A 26,219-nucleotide genomic window follows, 5' to 3' on the forward strand; every position below is an offset into this window, starting at 1 on the left:
TACCTCGTCCAATCTTTACACTGATTCTGTGAAGTAGGGAGTACTGCCAATGTTACCATTTATTGGATAAAGAAAATGGAATATTTAGAGAGAAGAATGCTTAGTTGGAGAGAATCTTAATAAAAGATGTCTAAGTGGCATTCAATCTTATTTGGGAAAATGGGGGTGTATTATAAGAAGAAAGCAGGTAATTCCATGGGCTCCCCAAGGTCAGGTATAGCCATGCCTCATGGAGCCTACAAATAGTGGATCAAGTATTGCAGCTCACCCTAGGATCTACATTATAAGATTTCTCCCATTTGCTTCTCTCTGCCAGTTGGCCCCATTCACTTACTTCTCACAGTCGATCTTCTGCTTATCCATTTTGTACATGGCCCAACATGGTCACCTGCTCTAAAGACCCAGTGACCTTACAACTCCAGGAACCACCACCAACCAATCTCTGTGTGTCTTAGTCCAAATTCCCAAGGGAGAGAATCTTATTGACTTAATGAGTGGGACTGAAATTGCAGTAAGACATTTAGAGGCCCCAAATACTGAAAAGATCATATTGGCCACCCCCATTAGTAATTCAAAATAAAGACAAGCCTATTCAATAAAATACTATTTTACATATTATTATATATGGCCATGTTTTTCCTCAAAAATCATTTTTTAGAAAAGAGGGAACCCTCTTATACTCAAGTTCTTTCAAAATATTTCATATTATGGAACACTCTCGTTAATACTTAATTTTCAAAAAAAGTACCATTTGAGGGGAGGTATATGAGACCTAGAACTGCCTCAGTTAGTGCTGGCTTGGGATGATTACTGAAGTTATCTGGAAGAATTGGTTAAAAAGGAGACAAAAAAATTCAATATAGTTTTACTAATGATTATGATTATGAACCCCTAATTCCAAATGTTGAATATTGTTGTAAACCATCTCTTTGAAGTCCATTTTAATATGCAACAGAATAAGAGTTAACATTGTGGAAATTGTAAATATATACATAGAAAAAAAACTCAAGGATTCTGATGTTATAGAAACAGTTTCTTGTGTGCTTGAGATAAAATATCCAGTGACCATGTTATATAAGAATTCAGTAAATGCTCTATGTCCAATAACACATGCAGAAATACAAATGACGTTCTCTGAAAATGAACTTTTTATAGTTTTAAATGATTCCGTGACTCTGAAAGTGTCTCTGCTTTTTTTGATATAGTATTTTATATGTGATTTACAATATTTAAATATAATAAATTAGATACCAAATGAATATATTTGGACTATTCCATCTACATACCTGGAAGTTTATCTGTTCACATTGGCAAATAAAACTTTCTGTTGGTTTTCTCACTGAGAGAATAGGGAATAACCTCATTTTGGGGATTCATATTCCTGTATATACGATAAATATAATGAAATTGAAAAATAATCTTATTTTTGTCATTATGGCTATTTTTTAATCAAAATATTTCAAAAAGCTCTAATTTAGTAGTGTGTGCTTGATCTATGTATATGCTTAATTTGTTTATCAGCTCATCTAGGTCTCCCTGGGTCTGCAGTCCAAACATTATCCAATAACTGAGATGTAGGAGAGATAGAATCCTGTGGCACAAATGCAACCATGTAGAATTGCCCCTTTCAGAGCCTGGGGAAGATGCTATATGACAACTTCTGTCATATAGACCCCTTTGTCCTGATCCTGGTCTCCTGTCCATTCAGGGAGTGAGATCAGAGCAAAATCTCATTAACCCTCCAATTAATTTCTGAAGGCAGCTGTAACAAATTACCAAACACTCAATGACTTAAAACAATAGAAATTTATTTTCTTATTGTTCTGGAGGCCAGGATTCTAAATCCAAGTGTGGACAAGGTTGATTCCTTCTGGAGGCTTTGAGGGAGAAACCATTCAATGCCACTCCGCTAGCCTCTGGTGACTGCGGCAGTCCTTGGCTTGTAGGTGCATTACCCCCAAGTTCTGCCTTTGACTTCACATTGCTTTCTCTCTTGAGTGTCTATGTTTCTGACGTCCCTCTCCTTTCTCTTATAAGGACACCAGTCATTGGATATATGACCCACCCTAAATCCGGGATGACCTCATCTCAGGATCCTTAATTTAATTGCATCTACAAAGATCCTTTTTCTAAATAAGTTCATTTTCACAGGTTCTAGGTGTTACCGTGTTTCCCCAAAAATAAGACCTAGCCAGACAATCAACTCTAATATGTCTTTTGGAGCAAAGATTAATATAAGACCCAGTCTTATTTTATTATAAGACCGGGTCTTTATAATATAATATAATATAATATAATATAATATAATATAATATAATATAATATAATGTAATGTAATGTAATGTAATGTAATGTAATGTAATGTAATATAATATAATATAATATAATATAATATAATGCTGGGTCTTATATTAATTTTTGCTCCAAAAAATGCATTAGAGCCAATGGTCTAGCTAGGTCTTACTTTCAGGGAAACAGGGTAGAACTTGGACATATCTTTTTGAGGGCTACTGTTGAACACATGACACCCCTTATTTCTTAGCTAGCTAGTTAACGATTTATACTTCAGTGATGTGAGCTTTGAAAACAACACCAAACAGCTGCATTTCTATAGTGCTTGACTGCCAGGCAGGTGCCTTGTCAATTCATCATTCAGGTTTGAGCAGTTTTCTGGATAAAACAGATAGAGAATATGGTCACCACAGGATTTAATCTCGATCTTTTGACATTATTCCTGTTCTGCTCTGGTGGGGGTGGAAGTGAGTGGCTGAAAAAGTGAAGTTAATGTAAAAATAAAACCTCCAGCCTGGGTAGGGTGCCCTTCCCTTCCCCTCTTATTATTGATTTGTCTGCACTCTTCACAACGCCGAGGTCAGTGCGGCCAGAGACTCTCTGGTTCAGTACTGTATCCCCAACATAAGGCTGATACAAAGTAAGCGCTCTGAAAAGGTTTGTTAAATGAAAGAATAAGTGAAAGAAAGGAAGCTTCTTTAGCACATTGGGCTGTGAATCTCAGACTTACCTTTAACCTGGGGTCTTAGCTGCCCATCCCACACTCCATCTCACTGGGATTTCCAGATCCTCAAGATGTGGGCATCCCCAAGGGATTGGTTGCCTCTAACGTGAAAGCACCCAACCGTCCTTTATGCTTTCCTCAGTTTTCTTCCTAAGTATGCCTTCTGTAAGGCGCAAATTTAAATGGGGCCAAGTCAAGAAGGCTGTCCATGAATGAAGTCCTGGACTTCTAGGAATAGATAGATACAAAGGGGAGAATCAAACGGAAAGTACCTCTGTAAAACGAGTAACAGAAATAAACTCATTTACTTAAGGAAGGTTGTGCTAGTGCTAGTGTGTGTGTGTGTGTGTGTGTGTGTGTGTGTTGCATTGTGTATATTCCTGACTGCCATCAAAACTGAGCAGCCAAAGGACAGATGCATGTCTTAGAAAATCACATGAGAAGTTCAGGCACCAGAAGACAGAAGCCCTAATGATAACGAGGATTCCCAAAGGCCTATAGCGTGGGCTCTGGAAAGGGGCAGTTAAGGAAGCCTCATCATTCCCATCTCCCTTCACTGACCCTGCTATGAATATCTCACTCTCCCTCCTCCTTAGCCTCCTCCCTCTTCTATTATTTGTTCTTGCATGACCCTAATCTGACTTTGCTAATTAATAATTTCCTCAGTGTTACCCTTCCTAGGAGTATTTAAAATTTGGTAGAATGGATTGATGAAGGTCCCGCAGCCTTCCAGCTACAGAAGAATTCATGGTGGAGGGGAGGAAATATTTGTTCCACACCCTTGGGCAGACATGAACTCTGCCAGCATGTAGGGCCAGCACTGGACAGCAATTTGCTCTCTTTCTCTCTCCCTCTCTCTCTCTCTCTCTCTACACACACACACACACACATACACACACACACACCAGCCTCCGTCCTTCTATGTCTAAGCCAATGGCCACTAGTTTCTCCTATGTACCTTCATGACATTTTATTCTATTAATACTTCTTCTCTACTCCAAAAAAATATTAAATATTAGACAAATTAAACATGACTTACTTTTCTGGTTAACGTCATTTGGACTCACTCCAGATTGTTTCATATTAATTTAAAAAAATGGCACCTAGATTCCATCTCAATTGTCCTCTTCTCTAGCACCCAGTACAATTTAGTCTTAGTGTGTTGTAGAAAATTGGATTGGTTGTCTCTAAGATAAAGGAGGAGTTAAATTGAAATAAATTATAATTAAAGTAAAAAGAAAAAAGCGTAGTATTTTGAAGTAGGACAGTTCTAGGTTCAATTCAAAAGCACAAAATATCCTGTGACTTTGGGCAAATTGTACAAATTGAGGATCAATTTCCTCATCTGTAAAATGGGGCTGTTCACATGCAACTCATAGGTTGTGGCAAGTCTTACATGAAACAAACAAAAAAAAAACATGGAAAATATCTAGCACATAATAGCTGTTCGATAAGCAAGTGTAAGTTGCTTTCTGCCCCTAAAAATACTGATGTAGACTGAGGTTTTTTTTTTCTTTCATAATAAATGTTACATGTGGACATTTTTGTCCTGAATTCCAGTACAACTGTATTCAGACTAAGACTTGTTTCAAATATTGTGGCAGGGGCATATATGACTTTAAATAATGGCTTGTGTTATACACAAAAGATTTAGGCATTTGACTGTATGTAAATTATACCTCAATAAAAAAAATTTGACTTTCTCTCCTCCCAAAAATGTGGAATTATGTTTCTACTCTCTGAAAGGCCCCTGACATCCTAGCCTGGCCTCCAGCTGCAGATGTGCCTCAGCTGGAAAAGGTGAAGACAAGCTGCGTATATGTTTATGCACTGCATTTCTTCAATTATAAATCCACATACTCTCATTTTAATATTTCCAGAGAAGTAATGTACATTTGATACAGTGTTTCTTTTCTTCACTGCCTCAACAAACTGCTCACCTCCTATCCTCTGGAAACCTACGCTCAAATTATACTGTCTTACATCAGTGCCATCAAGGAACCAATAAGATTTGCTAATTGAATGTCGATAATCTAAGGATAAATAATAACTAAGCATTTTGAGCAATTCCTGTGTGCCAGGAACTATCCTAAGGTTTTGCATATTAACTCATTTAGTCCTCAAGACAAAACCCACTGAGATGGTAAGATCACTATCCCCACATTATAGATGAGGACAGTGAGGAGCTTGCAAAAGTTCAAACGGTATGCTAGTGGCAGAGCTGGGATTTGAATCCAGGCAATCTATGCCCTTACCCACCACACCTTACTGCCTCTCTAAATGCAATAATGTCAGTAATAGGAAAACTGAAATACGTTTACTGAAAGCCCATTCATTGAGTACACTGAGAACAAGGAGGGAAAATGTTACATATATAGTTCTGGCCCTTGGGGGTTTATAGTCTCAGGATACACACACATGAAACCAATATATGAAAAATGTGGGGTGTCAGGAAGCACTTTTGATGTCATAGCACAAGCCTTGTATTGCTAAGCCAAGAGTGGGCCCAGGGGAGGACCCCGTTCATTGACTGGTCATATTGCTAGAAAGGGGCTTTGGGAGCTGTTTTAGTCTGTTCGGGCTTGATCTCTCAGCACAAGCCCCCACTTCAGCTGACAATGACCGTGTTTGTAGCCCCGATGGCTATTTCCCACAGTATTTTGGTGCTTATCATAATTACTATCTTCGTGTATATGTATCTTATCCATAAGTTCCCCCACTAGACTTCAAATTCCTTGTGGGCAAGAGTACCATTCACCTCTGTACGCTCAAGGCCTAGCGCTTAACTGATGCTCAAATGCTCAATGAGCCAGACTTGGATTTTCATTGCCCTCTGTCACTCAACCTTAAGCAAGTCACTAGGCTTCTATGCCTCAGTTTCTACATCTGTCAGGTACCTGAAACAGTGTCTAATACTGTTCACCCAACATACTAATATACCTAACAAATACTTTTGAAGGAATGAATGAATGACAATGAATGAATGAATACCCATTTCTATTTCTACCTGCTTACAGATTTTTTGAAGATCAAGAAAGCTCCTATGAATGAAAGCCCACTAAAGGGTTAAGAGCTCTACAGCAAGCATCAAGTGCTTTGTTTGTTTTTTCCTAAGAATATAGTAGACATGATCACATGCATGCTACAGTGCCTATTACACTGGTCCAAAATGACCATTGGTCCCCATTGATCTTTGTTTCGGGTATTCAGTTCTTGTGAATCAGGCATGAACTATATGACCAATAGTATATTGTAGAAGTTACAGTGTGTGATATATGACGTCCAAGGCTAGGTCAAAAAAAATGCCTATTTGCTTTCACTTTGGACTCTTGCACTGCTCGTCTTGCAGGAAATAAGCAACCATGTCCTGAGAACCCTCAGTTAGCCCTGTGGAGAGGCCTACACAAAGAAGAATTAAGACCTCCCACCAGCAGCCAGCTTGCCAGCCACGTGGGTAAAGCATCTTAGAAGTAGCTCCTCTAGCCTCAGGCCAGCCTTTAGATGACAGCAGCCCCAGCTGACATCTTGAATGTTACCTCATGAGAGAGACTCTGTGGCAGAACCAGCCACCTAAGCTGCTCCTGAATTCCTGACCCACAGAAACTATGGAAGATAATAAACGTTAATTGCTGTTTTAAGCCACTACATCTTGGTGTAATTGGTTATGCACAAACATTATGCAAAAACAAAAACAACAAAAACCTGGAAATATCAAATGAATCACATAGAGAGCTTAATACCCGGTAGGATGTTTTACCTGTCATCACAGAGAATCTTCAGTGTAGGAGAGATGACCCATGCCAGCAGTCAGATGCAGGAACCCCAGGAAACCTCACAATGGGTACAACAGCAGGCAAAGGGCCCTGACTGAGCTAGGAGAATATGCTCTGAGTACGTGCTTTCCCTCTGCCACCTCTCCCATATCTTCTCACCTCTCCACCACACGCCTATTGGGGAATAATATTTCCAGGAGGGGATAAGAGAAATAAAGGACTCAGTACCAGCACCTGGGAAGACTAAGCCAAATTTCTTGCATTGGCTACAGGGTTGAGAGAGTCTATATAGTGACTTAATGCAAATCAAGAAAAGACACCCTTCCTTCCTGCAGCTGCAGCCCATTCTGGGGCACTAGAATGAAGAGCAAAGTGTGGCCTGGATGTCGCCCACTCTGACTCTCTTTGTTGTTACCCTTGTGCAGGACATAGCCAACATCTAGAGGGGTTATATTGATATTGATGGATACCCGCCTCGTCCAGACGGAGCTGGTGAGTGATCTGCAGAGAGCTCCCAGACCTAGTGTCAGAACTTGGTGAAGGGTAGAGGCAGGCCCTGCACATACTAGAAACAGAGTAAGCACAGAGCTTCAAAGCTCCTGGGCCTGTGCCAGACTTGTGAGCCGGGCTCAAAGGGACAGCCTTTATTTTTAGCGGATAATCAGCTCTCATTTTGTTCCTCTCTGAGAAGCCCCACCCTTGTACAAATGGCCCATGTAATTAGCACCTCTCCAGCTCTAATTCCCCTCCTAACTGCCTGTAATTATCATGCAGCTGACCTTTGTTCCCTTAATTGCTGTTTGATTCCTGATCCCTATATTCCCACTTTGCCTTCCCCCTCTCTCCTCCCTTTCACTTGAGGAGCTTTTGCATACAGTACAGTAGTTGATTTTTTTCATCCCAGGGAATCTTTGGAATACCCACTTCTCTGCTGCTGGAAACACCTCTTCTTGAAAACAACTGTCATTTGCAGAGTGCTGTTTTAAAGTACTTTCTCCTGCTTAGCCTTGCTGGCTTTCTAGAAATCAACTTCCAACCCAAGAGAATGGGTTTTACTAGCCTCCTTTTACTAGGAGAGAAAAATGCAGAACTACAGTAATGCAGGGACTTGCTTATGCAGCTAGTTAGTGGAGAGAGACCACACTCCTAGGCATTTGATATAGTGACCTTTTGTTTCCTGGCTTCTCCCAGCTGGAGAACTCAAACTTGGACTGTCTCCGTGATCCCAATTTCTGACCCAATTTCTTAACACAAGGCATGAATCTCCAACTCCTGTTTTCGGAATTTGATGATTGCTTTTACATACTCCCTCCCCGCCCCAAGATGCTGTATAGTAATAGGTATCATTTCCTGACCACCTATCATGTATCAGACGCCATTTTAATGTCCTACAGGGAGTATCTCATTGTATCCTCCCCTCACCTTTATGAAGCATTGTAATTTCCATTCCTTCTGCGTACGCAGTCTTTACTCCAGCTATTGTCCTTCCCATCTCCTGAAATATCACCTTTTCTCATTCAAATGGATCATGCCCATAGTAGAGATGGAGTCCCAGAGAGCAGTTTCCAAGCTCTTGACCTCACATGGAAAGGTGCTGGCTAGGGTAATAGATGGCCATCAACTGTGATTAGATGGCCATCCGCTGTGACTGGTTGGCCATCAGCTATAGCCAGCTAGTCATTAGCCACTAACGTAACTACCATGGCTACACTAGCAAGCACGGATTGCGGCTAGTAAGTGGGGTTAGCAAGCCCGGATGGCAGATTGCAGATCGTGTTGATCCTACTTGTGTCTCGCCTGGCCGCCAGTGAGACTGGGTTACAGGAAGACCCCTCACTGGGGTACTGGTGGATGTTTGGATTTGTGTTTCAACCAGCCTCCATCAAGAATATAGTGGTATGACTCCCCTATCTATGGCTCCGTTGTTGTTCCTTTATGGCCTCACCATATCCTGCGTTCTTATTTGGGGAGCAGGAGCTGAGTCCCTGCATTACACATGGCGCAGCGAGCAGGGTATGGTGCCGGCCACAGCTCTCTGAAGGGCGATGGAGCAGATTGTGCCTCCCAACACTCGATCTCAGGAAGCCCGTGGGGAGCGGCGCTGGGAGCAGGAAGCAGGATCTGCCTGGGAGAAACGTGACTCTTCGGTGAACTGGTGGTCCTCTTGAGCCACTGATGGCACACCACCCTATTGGCCATAGCCGGCGTCACCTGCTTTTTGGTGGTCCACTGCTGCTGTAGGCTCCTAGAGTTGTGGACACCTTACACTGGGGCCACCACCCACTCGGACACCTCGCACAGCAAGCAAGATTCCAGCCAGGTAAGAATGATGTCTGATTCTGGGCAGGAGAACATGTGGCCCCCACACAGTGTGTGGTGTCCGGTGGCCACTGTTCTCAGGAGTTGGACCCCCATGGAAGGGTGGGAAGACATGGACAGTTCTCCAACCAGCACAGGAAAAGCTGTGTAGCTGCCAGAGAACTGAACCCCCATGGAGGGGTGGTGTGGGGACAGAGTCCCAGAGAACAGTTTCCAGACTCTCGGCCTCATGTGGAAAGGTGCTGGCTTGGTTATTAGATGGTCATCCGCTGTGGCTGGGTGGCCATCGGCTGTTACCAGTTAGAAATTAGCCGCTAATATAACTGCCATGGCTTCACTAAGGGGTTGTTGGTTGGTTGGCAGAGAAGCGGATGGCGGATTGTGGCTCATGTGGATCCTACTTCCTGTGTCTCATCCTGCCACCAGCGAGACTGGGGTGCAGGAAGACACCTCGTTGGGGTACTGGCGGATGTTTATTTCCTGTGTCTCCAACCCAGCCAACAGCGAAAATACAGTGGTATGACTCTCCTATCTATGGCTCTGTTGTTGTTCCTTTTTGGCCTCACCATATCCTGCATTCTTATGTAGGGGGCGGGACCAGAGTCCCTGTATTACAGGTGGAAAGACATGGACAGTTCTCTGACCAGCATATCAAAAGCCGTGTAGCTGCTAGAGATCTGGACTCCCTGTGGAGGGGTGGGAAGACATGGACGGTTCTCCAACCAGCATAGGCCGGAGAAAATGAAAGTTGTGGCCATGTGTGCTGGGAGGTGATTGTTGGGACAGCCCAGATGAGGGACTTGTAGTCCCAGGAGGAAACGCTTGCTGACTCCTCGGTGGAGGAGGCGGGTGAGGTCAAGGTCATCCCTCATCCCCATGTTGGGGAGGACATGGAGCCCTCGCCCTGCAGAGAGGGCATGTGTTGTGGGGCCGGTGCACAGCCCTGGCGAATGACTGTGGATTGTGGGGAATTGCCTTCCATCCCTGATTTGATGGACTGCTTGACTATTTGCTTGGGAACGTACCACCATGTAGTGGAACTGGCGGATGTTTGCTTCCTGTGCCTTGCCCGGCCACCAACGAGACTGTAGTGCAGGAAGACCCCTTGTTGGGGTACTGGAGGATGTTTACTTCCTGGGTCTCTACCAGCCACTGATGAGCATATGTATGCAGCTTGGCTATGAGCCACTAGTGTGCCAGCACAGTACCCTGAGAAACCCTGGCTGTGCCCAGGAAGTTTGTCTGTGCCCAAAAAGGCTGGTGGTACCCTGAGAACCCTGGCTGTGCCCAGAAAGGCTGATGGTACCCTGAGAAACCCTGGCTGTGCCCAGAAAGTAGGTGGACATCGAGGGACACCCCCTGGGACATTACTTGAACTGAACTGAAATTTTTCTCATGAGCTGGGATCTTGGCACAGGACCCCTCGTGAAAGACGCCAGTTGTGTAGGATGTGAGACGAGACCCTGGAGAGATGAAGTGAAGGGATGGAGTCCCAGAGAGCAGTTTCCAGGCTCTGGACCTCACGTGGAAAGGTGCTGGCTCGGGTAGTAGATGGCCATCAGCTGTGATTAGATGGCCATCAGCTGTAACTGGTTAGCCATTAACCACAAATATAACTACCATGGCTACGCTAGCAAGCGTGGATTGCGGCTAGTAAGTGAGGTTAGCAAGCTCAGATGGCAGATTGCGGATCGTGTGGATCCTACTTCCTGTGTTTCGCCTGGCCGCCAGCGAGACTGGAGTGCAGGAAGATCCCTTGTTGGGGTACTCGCAGATGTTTGCTTTTGTGTCTCAACCAGCCGCCATCAAGAATATAGTGGTATAACTTCCCTATCTATGGCTCCGTTGTTGTTCCTTTTTGGCCTCAGCATATCCTGCGTTCTTGTGTGGGGAGTGGGAGCTGAGTCCCTGCATGACACCCATCAACACACAAATGTGACTTAGCATCTCTCACCTTCAAAAATAACCTTTTGGTTCATATGCTCCTCCAATCATCACCTATTGCTCTCCTCCCATTATAGGAGCATTTCACACACACACACACACACACACACACACACACACACACACGTTTGTATTTTCTGTACCAATTCCTCCCCTCCATTTTTATGGAAGACATTACAATCAGACGTTTGTGCTTACCGCAACTCTTCTCTAAGTCACCAGCGGCTTCCACGTGGCTAAAGCCAATGGCCAATTCTCCTCCTTTACCTCACTTGACTTATCAACAGAATTTAACACAGTTGATCTCTTTTTCCTTTTTGACACACTCCCAGACTTCCAGGCTTCCAAGACACCACTCTCTCTTGCTTCTCCTCCTACTTCAGTGGTCACTCCTTCTCAATATCCTTTGCTGGGTCCTCTTCTCCTCCATCACTTCTAAAGTGGCTCAGGGTTCAGTTCTCAGGCTTCTATCAACACTGACTCCCCAGGTCCCTATGTTAAGAAGCCCAGTAGCAAGGAGCTAAGTGAGAGCAGCTCCTAAGAGTTGAGGGTGACTGCCAATCAATGGCCAGCAAGAAACCACAGCCCTCAGTTCTATGGAAGCAAGGAAATTAATTCTACCAACAATCTGCGTGAGCTTAGAAGTGGATTAATCCCTAGTTGAGCCTCCAGATGAGAACACAGCTCAGCCAGCACCTTGATTGTAGCCTGTGAGACCCTGAGCAGAAACTCAGCTAAGCAATGCCTGAATCTGTAGATGATAAATGTGTATTTTTCTAGCCACCAGATTTGGGCTCATCTGTTTTACAGCAATAGATAACAAACATCTATTCTCCATCCCTTTTCATTTCTTGTTTTATTTTTCTCTATAATATCATCATCTGACATTTAATTTCTTTTACTTGTGTATTTGTTTATCATGTTTCTCCTCCACTAAAATGTATGATGAAAAAGATCCACCACTGAATTTTCAGTCCCCGTAAAATGATTTCTGGTTCATAACAGAAATCTAATACATATTTAAAACCCAGTGAGTGAATGAATGAATGGTTTTCCATTTTAATAATAGCTACATTTTCTATGTGTGCCACAGCCCAATGGTACACATACGGTATAGGACTAGATTTTTTTTTTCTGATATATCATAGACCAACTCTTTTGTAAAATGCAAATAAAATGAATTACTAGAAAAATGAAACAAAATGAAACCAATTTTTCAAATTATTATTACATTCAAAAGACATAAAATTACGCTGTCAGATTGCTATGAAAATTTCTAAATGCTTACTTTCAATTTCTGTACTTATCTCCTTGCAGACCTGTAACAGCCCTTGAACAGGCACCAGTCCAAGGAAAACATTGTGTCACTGCTGAGCTTTGCCCAGCTCTCCTCAAATCCTTTCACCATCTCTATATGATCTTCCTCCACACTTTGGTGTACTCTCCCTCCAATAGCCTGCACCAATAACTCCTGAGGTGTCCCTCCCACAGGCTACTGGAGCCCAGCTCCCTTTCATAATCCAGAATTTTGGAATGAAGCATAATCCAGAATTTTCCCATGGGATTACACTTCAGCTATCTTCTTTGGAACTTTACCTGAAATTACATTCTTTCTTGGCTTCTTCCCCTTCCCTATCCACCTTCTTCCCATCTTTTATTGCTTCTTCTGGAAGCACTTTATTAATAAATCACTTGTACATAGATTCTCACCTCAGGGTCTGCCAGACCTATGACAGGCACCAAATAATTGCATAATAATCAGATAAGATATATCCCTCATTGACCATTTATAGATAGTGAAACTAAAGTATCAGAGTGGAACAAATTTCAAAATTGTTTTATCATGTGTAGTTAACTTTAAAATATAACTTTAAAAGCGTAGACATAGTAAACGATGCATAGATAATTAGCCAACTAGGAGTGGTCAGAAAAACAAATGAAGTGCCCTAAAGAGAATCCATATTCTAGAATTGGTCAGGTAGCATTTGAAGGAACCAAATCAACAGTTGATGCCACAAACATACACCAGAGGATTTGTTAATTAACATGAGGAATATTAGAAATAATTTGTCACTGATGAAATGAGTGTTGTTAAAGATTTGTGTTTAGGTAGGAGTATTGTACAGGTACCTCTGTGCATTAATGTGATGGAAGAATTGGTAAGCCTAGAACAATAATACCTTTGCAGTGGCACCATAGATCTAGAACTTTATTTACTCTTATGTAGCCATACCTGAGGAAGTATTCTGTCACCTGAGCCAACTAGAAGATCCTGACATCCAAACATCATCACATTTTCTCAGAGTGGCCCTTTCATAAGAGATGCTTGTTGGAATCCACTAAGAATAGCACATGTTTGCAGCTGAGTAGTTTTACAAGCCTGTGTCTTACCAGTAGAACTTTTGGAAGCCCATTTTCCTTTCATTTCATCCTGTCTCTGTCCCTTTCAGTTTGACAGTGTTTCTGCTGATATATTATTCTCAAAAACCCGTGTGTCTTCGGTATATATCACAAGTTTCATGCTATTAGACTAGAGGGTCCTACACAGATATCTCCTGAATAATTCCATCTCTAGGGTCTTCAGCACTAGCCCAGAATAAAGACTACATTTTCCAGCCTCCCTTGTAAGTTTGTATGCCAAGGGAATATGAACAGAATTAGCGTGTTTAACTTCTGGAAAATGTTCTTAAATGAAGGGAAAGTTTTTCTCCTTCCTGTTGATTGAGATGTTAGTTGTGATGGCTGGAGCAAGAGCAATTAATTTGAACTGTGAAATAAAAGTCACATGTTAAAGATGGTAGCGCAACATGATAGACAGAATCAGTGTCCTTGATGAGTATGGAGCTGCTATACCAGTCCTGGGTTGTCTACCATTACATAAAAGAGAAATAAATTTTAATTTGTTTAGGCCATGTTTTGGGGAGGTTGTGTTCCCTAAATTAGGCCTGAGATCCCATAGCTAGGTGTGATTACAGACCTCCTGATTTCTCCATTCTCTTTTGCTACCTCCTGGGAATTCTAGGTGTTTGGTAATAATAGTTAGAAATATGGCTGAACTGGGCACTGGGAACATAGCATTTCCTTGAGATTAAGTCACGCTGGGCCTTTCCTCACGCTGGTTAGAGGGAGAGGCAAACAACCAACCAATCAATAATATAATAGAATCCACATTTCCAAATCAAGTGTTCTTCCCACATTGCCAACCTACATTGTCAACATAATATGAAGTCATCAGTCCAAAGGACTTATGAGTAAGTGACAGAACCTGATCAGAGCCTCGGTTTTCTGATTTTCAATCCCACGTTCTTTTCATCACACCAGGTGGCTGCAATGGCATCTGGGCCAAATCTGAGAATGTAGGATCCTCTTCTATCTTCTATCCAAGGAGAACACAAAGATGTAACTAACAGACTGGAAAGAAAGCAGGAAACAAGCATCCCTGCCTGATACCGCCAGAGCAAAGATTGCATTTTATTGGTCTGGCTGTGCCCCAGGCCTCATACAGGACATAGCATATACCAGGAATTTGACATAGTATTATTGGGAGGGGAAAAAAGAAGGGTTAAAAAGCTGAAATCCATGACCCAAACCGACTTGGGTCTATTGTCTGTCATAGCATACGGGTGGCAGCAGTAGCTCTGATCAGGCTTTAAGTGATACGCTTTATGGGCAAGAAACCAAGGCTGAGTTTTAATAGAACATCCACATTGACATATTGACTTCCCTTGACCAGGCCCCTTGCTTTCAAGCTGTCCTCTCAGGCAAGGCAATTCATAAAGAGCACAGGTCATCTCTCCCTTCTGTCAACTGATGACTATTTGACATGTTAGGCACAGAGCCCTGGGTCGTTAGGATTAGTCTCTGCTGGGTCACACACAATACGTACATACAATATGGCCCATGGACGGGGGGGGAAAGAAACATTTTAAACATCAACAAATTTGCTGTCACCTGGCTAAGCCATTCTGCATTGATCTTGGTCAAGGTTTTTAATTCATTTGTGACTCAGTTTGCTTCATCAGCAGAAAGGCAAATTAATAACATTTGCCTCAGAGAGTTGTTGGGAAGATTTAATGAGTTAATATATGCAACCACTTAGAACAGGGTCTGCCATGTACGTGCTCAATAAGTATTAGCTGCCTTTGTTGTCATCATCACCATGCGGCCTGTTGAGTTTTATTTTTCAAAGGACAGATCAATTTCAAAGAGTCTTTCCCTGTGTGTGATCATTCTCCATTACCTCTGAGCTCCCCACATATTGGATGTCCAGACACTTGAAATGATGCAGGATTCTGCCCGTTTAAAACTCTTACATATCTTACTGAATTTTCCAGAAATTCTAGTACTTTTATTTCGGACTACAGTTTACAAATTGCTTCTTCCATCCAACTAACAAGTCCTTTAATTGTCAAGAGAAGCTTTGTTCTTCTGCACCTCCTTTCATTGTACCTTTCCTAATTTTGTAACATCCTATCAAACTTTGCAAAATTTCTTGCCATGTTTTTTTACACTCTTCTCCCATCGGCTTCTACAGGCTCTATCTTCCTTCCAGCCCCTCCCTCACCACTTCCTTGGAGTTAATTCATCCTTCAGGACTCAGCTCAAGCAGCGCTTCTAGGAAAACTTTTCTCATCCTCTAAATCTGAGTTGGCGTAGCTGTCACTGTAAGTTGCCCACCCAAAAGACATTCCCAACCTCTACTCTTCCCAAAGTACCTCCCACTCTAAAGACTGAAAAGGCCAGATACTTGCTTTCCTGGCCTCTCTGTCAGCTGGAGTGGTCATATGCCTAACTCTGGCATATGAAATATACAGAGAAATGTATTGGGGGTACTGTATGGGAAGATTTTTTTCTCTCTGCTCCAAGCAGAGAGCATGCAAGGAGAATTGTCCTTTGCCCCTCTGGCTGTTTCATATCCTGACTTGGGAAGTGATTGTGTCAGGATACCTGGATCTACAAAAGCTAAAGAAGAGTTGAGACTCAGACCCATGGACCCATAGGCCATGGAACGGCTGCTCAACCTTGGATCCATCCATCTACTTCCAGACATCTTGTTAAACAAACAGTAAATGTCCTTTAATTTAAGCCACAATCAACTGGTTTTTCTATTACTTGCAGCAGAACATAACCTCCCTGTACAGCCACCTACCTAATACGTATCAACACCTTATTTGTGGCCAAAGGGACCAGGTCAAGACATCTGATTTCCAGACCCAATAGTATTTAACAAGCTATGTTCCCTGAGATGGATTGCATCTGCTTGGAAGAGGAGGTCCTTTTTCTAATTTTCAGAAAGTTGCCATATAGGCTAATGAAGACAGAATAGGCTCTCTACCTAGGTGCTCCTTTAATACCACCTTATAGTTCTCATCATAGTACCTATCCCACACTATAATAGCTGATTTCTGTTCTGAATTCCCTGTAAGACTGAGTTCCCTGAAGACAAGAAACATTTCTTTATCCTAGACCCTTAAAGCCTAGCAAAGTCCCCGGCATGTGACAGAACTAACAATAAATATTTTGAACCTAATTTAAATTCAAGTGACAAATGAACCTTTGGTTGAACTTGGTCCTTATTTTTAATTTAGGAAATATGGTCCCCCAAAAGCTTAAGAGCCCCGGGATGAATCATGGTGGGTCTGATCAGCTGAGTCGGTCCTGATGCCCAAAGAATGCATTTTGCTGATGGCAGGAGCCTATGCTTCAAGCAAAACCTTGACTCCAGGCCTCTCCCATAACATACCACTCTGCTTTGATTTATTCAATAAAAATTTTCTGAGCACCTACTATATACTAGTTCCATGATTTCCTTCCCCAGTCCATCTAATTTTATACTTCCCACCCTATCCCTGGAGAAGGAATGATGTCTTTGACTTCTCTCAGACATCTTATAGAGAATCTACCCTGTAAACTTCTTATTTATGTAATTCTCCCCCCACCACCACCAAGTGAATTTGAATATTCAAAGAAGCCCAAGAAAAAGAACAATATTAGCTTAAAGCAAAAGGTCAAAATTCAAACATCTATAGAGGCCAGACCTGAAATGCCAACAAATGTACTGCAGTAGGGAGTGATGGAGACTGGTTGGAGATTCCCCCATGCCCGGTCAAGTCCAGCCAATGATTGGTGGGTAGTAGAAGGCCCAGTGTGGCGAAATCTTCTCTGTACCCCACCCCTCCTTGTTAGGGGTTGGCAATTAACTCAAACTTTTTTGCAAATATCATATTGGTCAGGCAAAAGACATGTGTAGGCCAGACACCATTTTGAGATTCTGATTTAATGAAATGAATGGCAGCCTTCTTTGTGATTCTATGGTTCCTACCTGGAGAAGGATTGGGGTAGAATGTGGGGAGAAACCACGGTATGGCAAAAAACAGCCAAGGTTTGCTTGAGGACATGGAAGGCAACTAGCTCTTGCTGAGCTCTAGAATCACTGTGCTGGCCCCTCATATACGTAATCTAACTTTAATCTTCACACCTCCCGTAAGGTGAATGTAATCTCTCCATTTGACAGATGTCTCAGTAAAGAAGCTAGGACTAGAGCTCAGGTCTCCTAACTTCCATCCAGTTTGGGTTCTTTCTAATTCATACCACTGACCCAGCAATTAATCTCCAGGTTAAATACTTCCCATTCCAACCTCTAGCCCTCCTTTTTTTCTCCTTCACTCTCCTCTAAACCTGTGTTAGGTGGGCCATCTCCATGAGTTTTATATTGAGATGCTACAGTCTCCTCATGCATGAAATGGGCATAATAGTAGTCCCTGCCCCGTAGAGCTGTGCCTTGTACATAGTAGGTACTCAATAAATATTAACTGCTTCTTTATTCCTATTATTTTATTCTCTCTCTCTCTCTCTCTCTCTCTCTCTCTCTCTCTCTCTCTCTCTCTCTCTCTCTCTCTCTCTCCTTCTCTCGCTCTCTCCCTCTCCCTCTCCCTCTCCTTCTCTCGCTCTCTCCCTCTCTCTTTGCCTCCCTCTCAGATTAAGAGATTTTTTTAAAAATATAGATAGCTCCCTGCCTCTGATTCCTTTCCTGGGAAAGAGTATACTTTCTGGGTCTTCCCCACATGGAAATTCTTTATTGGTAATGTTGCCAAGATTCCCAACAGAAAGAGAAAGGGGAAGGGAGGGAAGGAGGAAGAGAGGGAGGGAGGGACGGAGGTAAGAAGGGAGGGAGGAAGGAAGGAATGAAGAAAGAAAAGAAGGAAGGAAGGAAGGAAGGAAGGAAGGAAGGAAGGAAGGAAGGAAGGAAGGAAGGAAGGAAGGAAGGAGAAAAGAGAAAGAAAATGTCCGTTCCAAGCAGAATGCAGCTTCCAGGGCAGTGTCAAGCTCCTGTGCTCACACCTCTCTGTAACATCCTAGGGTGTTATGTTAGAGCCCAGAAATGACCCTGACAACTCAATGAAAGGAAGCAATGCCATGTTTTAAAACTCTGGTATACCTCCCACTAAGAAAACCCATTCTCATGCAATAAGACCCAATCTAGAAGAATAGTATCAAAAATGATACATTTTGCTTTGAGAAAGAATTCCACTACATGATTATTTTAAAATTCACCACGGGGTCCCCCTAGTGTATTTGAAATACAATTTTATTTATAAAATTTAATTAAAAATCATGGTTCTAGCACCAGGATGAATTGCTGAGATAAAGTTCTTCACTTTTTGGGTAAGGGGAAATAAAGCCCAGAAAGGAGGAGGAACTAGCCCCCAGCTGTAGCAGTCAGAAATCGATTTTTTTGTTGTTGTCATTTGTCGTTGTTAGAAAGAAATTTAGCTAAAGCATCATATTATTAGGAGGGGAAGAAATCTTACCTATCAGCTAACAATAAATGCAACAATAATAGCTTTTAGGGCTCACTCACCATCCCTAGGCATCTTGTGCTGGGAGCTGAAGAGACAGCTGTGAATAGTTCAGGCACTCTGCCTTCTTTCATGGAGTGAACAGTCTGACTTCCTTTTACAGGCAAGCAAACCCAGCATGATGGATGACTTCCTCAAGGTCACTCAGCCCATTCATTATCTGGGGACATCGGAACTGGTACCCAGGTTTCCAACTTTCTAGTCCCAAGTTTTCTGCACTACATCATGTGTCTCCAAGGAGTCTAGGATGTATCTATTGCGTTAAGGTAGAAACAGAGTTGTCTCCTGCATACTCTCCAGTTCTATTAGGAATCAAAGAGCCCCGCATTAAAAGATCCACCTCATTGGGTTCAAACACTTTGAGATAAGGACACTGGTTAAGTAAAGGCTGTTGTCATCATTCTGATCTCAGTTCCGAGGTAACCACCTCAGTTAGAAATGACCCTTCACAATTCAATGGAAACCTTCCCTGCACACCTCAGACAAATAGTTCCCCAGTCCCACTTCCCATCATCCATCATACATGACTGCTTTATTCCTTTCTTAGCATATCATTATGGGTATTGACATAGATATTCAGCTCTTTATGTATTTATTTTGTTATGTACATGCCTGTGACCAGAATTCTCTCTACCTTGTGTACTCTTCTAACTGAGCACCTCCACAGCGCCTGGCTCATAACAAGTGTTCAGTAAACATTTGTGGGGTGAATGAATGAATGAATGATGGTCCTTGACTTCAGCCATTGGTTTATACTGGCTGCTGTGACAGCTTGTTTCTCAGTCACTGCATCGCTTAGCAGTTATGAGACCGTATCAAATCCAGAGTTTGGTGGAAATGTTTTCTTAGCAGGAATGTTCACTGCCTGTCAACCTTCCTGCTGAATCCCGCAATCTGTTTCCATTTCGATATGGTTGCAATTTTTTTTTTTTGAGACGACATCTGTAGAATTGAGAAATGTTAGAGCAATTTTCATAACAGCAAGTTTCTTACCCCACTTTCACCAGTTTACATGATGTGACAGTGTTTATTGTGGAGGATACGTACATTATGGCTCCAAAGTCATTTTCTTGGATGTCACCCACTCTGCTTTGTTTCTGCTTGTTACTCCAGCAGAATGATTCTCTCAGGAGAAAAACTAAGATTTTTAATAAAAGCACAACACTGTAAAACAGTTTTTGAAGGAAAGTCATTTTTTATGAGCTCTGCTAACTGCCAGACTGCTGAATACATGCCATTTCTTTTTCAATACTTTGTCCCTTCTGGGGTAACAGCCTTATGGGGACTATGTTATATATCTCTTTGGATCCTGCAATCTTGGTGTAATCCCAGCAGCTAGGGGATGTTTAATTCATGTTTGTAGAATATAAGGAAATAAACATATCTACCTATGTTACACCTGGTCAAAGACAGCAGCTGCCTGTTCTAATCCCTGCAAGTTGGACTCAGCAAAGAAGTCTATTCATTGTGCCAGTACCAGAAAAATCAGCTGTCATATCAAAATTTCCCCCTTTTTATATTTCATTCTTTCACAAGATTGCTTAAAACTACTACTGTATGCAAAAAATATATATATATATATATATATATATATATATATATATATATATACACATATAACCTAAACCTTGGGTTAAACGGAAATCATGCTTTACTTTAATAATTCTCAATAGGGGAAGACCTGCCCTCAGGGTTGTGTTTTAGGAAATTGTGGGAACATTTTTAGTTATTACAATGATTTGAGAGAGCAGTACCGGCATTTATCAGACAAGGGTCGGAGATGTTAGTTATCCTGAAATATGTGAGACAGTCCTGACTAATGAAAAACTATTCATGCCCCACGTGACTTTCTGATGATACAAACCTTCTAGTGGTTTCTGGGAATAGGTTTCAACGATTGGGGGTGTGTGTGTGCAAATATTTAGCCTATAACAGTGAGGGAAAGAATTACATTAGCTGAAAGAATATATGTATTAGGTTAAGTAAGAGACATTTTGAAAGTATTTTTAAAATTGTATCAACCAGTAACCACTAGAAGGTTTGGAAGATCAATGACCTGCTCAACTGGGCATTTTAGAAAGATCACGCTGACTATTACAGATGGACCAGAGGTGGGCAAGAGAAGATGACCAGTTACTAAACTCTTAGAATATTCCATAGGAGATATGACAGTGTCTGAAACTGATACTAGAGTGTGATGGAAAGAAATAGCTGGTTTTGAAAAGCGTTTCGGAGGTGAAATCAATGGAACGTTGAGACTGATTAGAAGTGGGCGTGAGGCGGGTGGGAGGTAGTTGTCAAGAATGTTTTCTGGGTTAGGTCATGAGCAACTGAATGGGGTACTGATCAATGAGATCAATAGAGATTGAGCCAGTTTGGCAGAGAAGGTGAATGAGTTCCTTAAGTGACCACATCTAGCCTCACAGCAGCACTTCAGATGAGAAAAATGAGCCTCTGAGAAATTAAGTGATGTATTATATACAGAGTCATGGTTAAGGAAATACAGATCACATTAAAAGTTCAGATCTCGTGATTACAAAGTCCAAATTGTTTTCTGTGCCACATTTGCTGAAAAATGTTTCCTGTCTTCCAGAAAGTTATAAGCACTGGTGATTTGGGGTAGAAAAGCTAAAGACATTTCTACAAATGGCCACCAAAGTGGACCTTACATGACAAGTGTATGAGACTGGTCATTGCTCAATGCTACGAGAATTCAGAGGGTAGGGAGAACACAGCTATCTGGAGTGATCAGGAATTGCTTCACCAAAACGCTGGCTCAAGAGATGAGTAATGAAGGAGGGGCAAAAATTTAATAAGTGATAAAACGATTGACATGGAAGGTGGTTTCATATAAAAAAAGAATATCAGTGGGAAGCAGTGGTTTTAAACATAGACTCTGGAGCCAATTTAATCTGGACCCTAAATTGTATCTAACATTTTCTAGCCATGTGTCCTGGGACAAGTACTTCTCCAATGATTTTCTCTTCTGTGAAGTGGGAATAATAATAAGACTACCTAGAGGATGGTTTTGAGAAGTAAATAAGATCATGCATATCCTTACCATGGTCTACCAGGCCCCATGGTCTACAAGACCAGCCACCTGCCATCTCTTGCATCTGAAATTCCTGGTCCAAGACCCCAAGCACACTCTGGCTTCAACGCCTTCCACTTACCATTCCTGCTGCATAGTTCTTCTCCACTACCCTCTAAACTAGCACCCCACTGTAACCTTCTTATCCTGTTTCACATTTCTTCAAAGCGCATGTCATTTTCTGACAAATTCTGCATCTGTTCATTTATTATCTGCCTCTTTTCTCCAGAATATATGTTCCATGAAAGCTGAGATTTTCTTTTTGTTCAGTGGCTAGAACAGGGCCAGACACATGGTAGCTACCCAATAAATATTTTCTGGATGAATTCATGCTTGAAAAGCATTTTGCACAATTTCTAACGTATAGTAAATACTAAATCCATATTAATTTTATTTCATTATTCATAAGCCTACTCTTTTGATAGATATCTAGCCACACCAGATAATATTTTTATATATAGAATACAGTATGTGTCCTTTGTATGACGTATGTATTATTGTATGAAGTATATGCTATGTGACTGCTTTCCTTGTCTTATGGAGTTTCTCTTCTAGCTTCAATTTATCCTCCACATTTCTGAACAAATACAAGAAAAAGTCTAAACTTCACAATGGAGCATTACAAGGGTCCTTCATAATCTGGGCTCAAATTACCTCTGCACTTTCATTTCCTGCTATATCTACCCATTCATTATATACTCCAGCCCCACGAATCTCCTCATCAATCCCCAGGATACCAGGTTTTTCCAGTGTATCTGTCTTATACATGCTATTGCCAGTAGTAAGAATGCTTTCCTTCTCATCTTTCTATATGGTGAGCTTCTGTTTATCTTTCAAGACCCAGATCAAAGGTCCTTTACTCTGTGAAGCTTTCCTCAACTCTCCCATACAAAGTAATGCTTCCAGCTCTATATTTTTTTCATATTTTGAACATAGTCTACCAGAACATAAAGCACACTCTATTAGAATTATTTTTATGTGAATCTTGATTTTTCTCACTAAAATATGAACTCTCCAAAGGTAGGGACTATGTCCAAATCATCTTTTTACCACCAGTGACAGACAGATGAGTAGGGTTTCTTGGCTGGATGACCTCTTAAACCTTTGGTTATTCAGCGGTAACCAGCACAATATTACAATTCCTGCACTCGTGCTGTCATTCCCTGCTTCTATACCTGTGACATGCATCACTAGCTGATCAAGGCACTCTTTCTCATACCAAATACCTCAGGTCGTCACTTCTAATCTCTCAGAGTTATCACTAAAGATGAAAGGTAACTGCCATCTCTTTAAGACCCTAGAACTTGGTAGATGTTCAATAAATGCTTGTTGAACAGATGCTGACGTCAGAGCTATTTACAACAAGCAACAAACATCTTTTGTAAAACTACAGATTTGCCTTTTAGTATCACAAAAACATTTTTAATAATCAAGTATTCCCTATATCACCCTTTTTTTTTCCTGGTTGTATCCTTTATCTCAGGTCACTACTGACCTATCCTCTCACTGGGCCCTCTCACCCATTTCCTCTTGTATCATCTTCTTGTTCCTTTTGAATGTACTTCTGAAGTAACCCAGCTCCATTTTATGTTTCTTGTTCTTTTTTCTGCCTTAATATTTGTTCTTGCTTCTGCTTTACAATCCTAGCCATTCCCTCTCCCTAGTTTATGTTCTTGGTGACTCATTTAAAATTTTGCCTAAACGGATAAATGAACATTTATGCTTCTTAGAAAATGGTGTAGGATGGTGAGTGCATTTGCTCATTAAAGAATTTCTATCTATACAGACCCATTTTTCTAAATCTAGTGGCAATAACATGGAAAGCTGCCCCTTTTTGCAGCTGTTTGTACAATTCTGACTTCTACCATTTTGTGTATAGGAGGACACAAATTACCTAAAAGGATTAGCAAAAGGAATGGGATGCCTAGTTAGTTTGATAGTCAGGTAATCATAGGGAAAATTCTAAACACACTTTTGTTTAAAAAAAAATGTTTAAACTTTTAACAAAAATGCTTAATAATAACACATAGTTGCCTTAATTCAGTCTTAGAAGCTCAGATGAGTGAATACTTCCCAGGACCCTAAGTCATCATTCTGAGTATCGATGCCCCTTGACCAAGGACCCAGCAAGTTAGGAGATGAGTTAAATGTGGACGGGCCCTAGATCCTGGCTTCTAAATGTCTTCCATCACTTAGCAATATTTCTGATTAACTGATGTCACATAATTTTTATGCCACCCAGCAGAGGAAAAAGCTCCCACAACTTGAAATTTCTAGAGTCTACTTTTTTATTTTCATATCCATAATTACATTCTTGCTTTAATGAGTTTGATATTGAAGTTACTAAATATCAGTCCATGCACTCTCACCCACTCTTGTCCCAAAATCACAGTTGGTGTTCTTACCATCTACCTTCTTCCCAATCCAATCATGCTGCAGGTCCAGATTGGCACCTGTTTTTCTTGTTACAAACAGAGACGTTTATATGTGGATACTGGCTGTGAAATTAGCTTGCTACAGAAAAAGGAAGACAACCCAGAATAATTTACATTTAATTCTAGGGATTTTAGCACAGCTGATTATTTTAGGTGCTGTTCCTCACCTAAGATAATAGAGCAAAAAATCTAGACACATACAGTCAAATCCAAGCCTTACCACGAACTAAATGTATGACCTTGGGCAAATCACCTTGATTTTCTTTGAGTCACTTCCCAAATGTGTAAAGTGAGGGGGTTGGATTAGATCACTCTTAAGGCCCTTTCTTGCTAGCAGATTCTAAATCTGAACTGGTTTAGCCCTAATTTGGGGAACGATTTCTCATTGCCTCTTCCACTCCAGCACCATCTTCCAAGGCACCCTATATAAAGACTGATAGTATTTCGTTGTTATTTTTTCCTTGCTTTAGTGTTATTAAGTGGGTGACTCACAGGGCTGGGTTCCAGCTGGGGGCTCAGAAGCTATCCCTTTCTAAGGGGGGAACGCTGAAACTCTGAGGGATGCAGAAAAATAAGGCGCATCAGTTTGCCTCTCCAACTGGTTTCCTCCTCTACTGATTCCAATGGAACACACACCAGGCAAAAGAAATGAAAGACACTTTGAGCAAATAGGACCCCATTCTCAGGCTCAGACCTCTCTGATAAATAAGGGCTTTTAGACCCCAGGGAATCAAGTGACACAGTAGAAAAGTCTTCTTTGGAGAAGTATCTAAATGGTATTTTTATGTTGTTTGCTATGGAGTGCATGTTGTAAATTCTCTCTTCTTTGTACTCTACCAATGAATTTGTGCCATTTTTGCCCTGAAGAAATCACTTTGCAATGGCTGTCTCCTAATCTTTGTTTGTAATAAGTTTATTTTCTAATTGTAATAATACATATCATTATGGAAAAGTTCAAAACAAATTTTAAAAGATTATCCAGTGTCACCACCAAGCATTTCAGTATATTTCATTTCAACTCTTCTCAAGACACATAATTATAACCCAGACATCAGCTGTTTCCTCTTCTTTTTGAGTTTGCAATAGGTTACACAAAAGCTTTTTGTGTTTGTCAGAACCCTTTCAAGTAACAGAAAACTCAGCTTAAACTGATTTATGCAGAAAAATGAATTTATTGGATCATGGAAAATTTCAGGGGAACAACGTAAATTTTCATCTGAATGAGGAAGGATAAATAGCTGTGATGTAGCCATATAATGAAATACTATACAGCAGAGAAAATGAGTGAACTAAAACTGTACATTGGAGCACAGACAATTTTCACAAATGTTTTGAATGAAACGAAGCAAGTTGCAAAGGAATGCATACACTACAATATCATTTGTATATATAATTGTTTAAGGATACATGCAAACATAGCTCAAGAATACATATACAAAAGGAAAAGGGATTAGAATAAATGAACTCCAAGTTCAGGAGAGAGGAACAGGGCTGTGATCAGGAGGAAGTAAAAAGAATGCTTAAACCATGATGGTCATGTTTTATTTCTGAGGTTGGATGATAAGTATCCAGGTTTTTGTTATACTAATTCTACACATTTTTGTAAATCTGAAAGAGTTCATATCATTTTTAGAAAACACACACACACACACACACACACACACACACACACACACACACGCTTCAGAAAAAGGTCCAATCATAAATAACTCCAGCATCTGGTACAGCTGTATCCCAGAGTCAGTCTGTCTTCCTCTAGGTCAGCACTATGTATGGGCAGAC

The sequence above is a fragment of the Rhinolophus ferrumequinum genome, chromosome 11 (assembly GCF_004115265.2).
Source record: "Rhinolophus ferrumequinum isolate MPI-CBG mRhiFer1 chromosome 11, mRhiFer1_v1.p, whole genome shotgun sequence".
Classification (NCBI taxonomy): Eukaryota; Metazoa; Chordata; class Mammalia; order Chiroptera; family Rhinolophidae; genus Rhinolophus; species Rhinolophus ferrumequinum.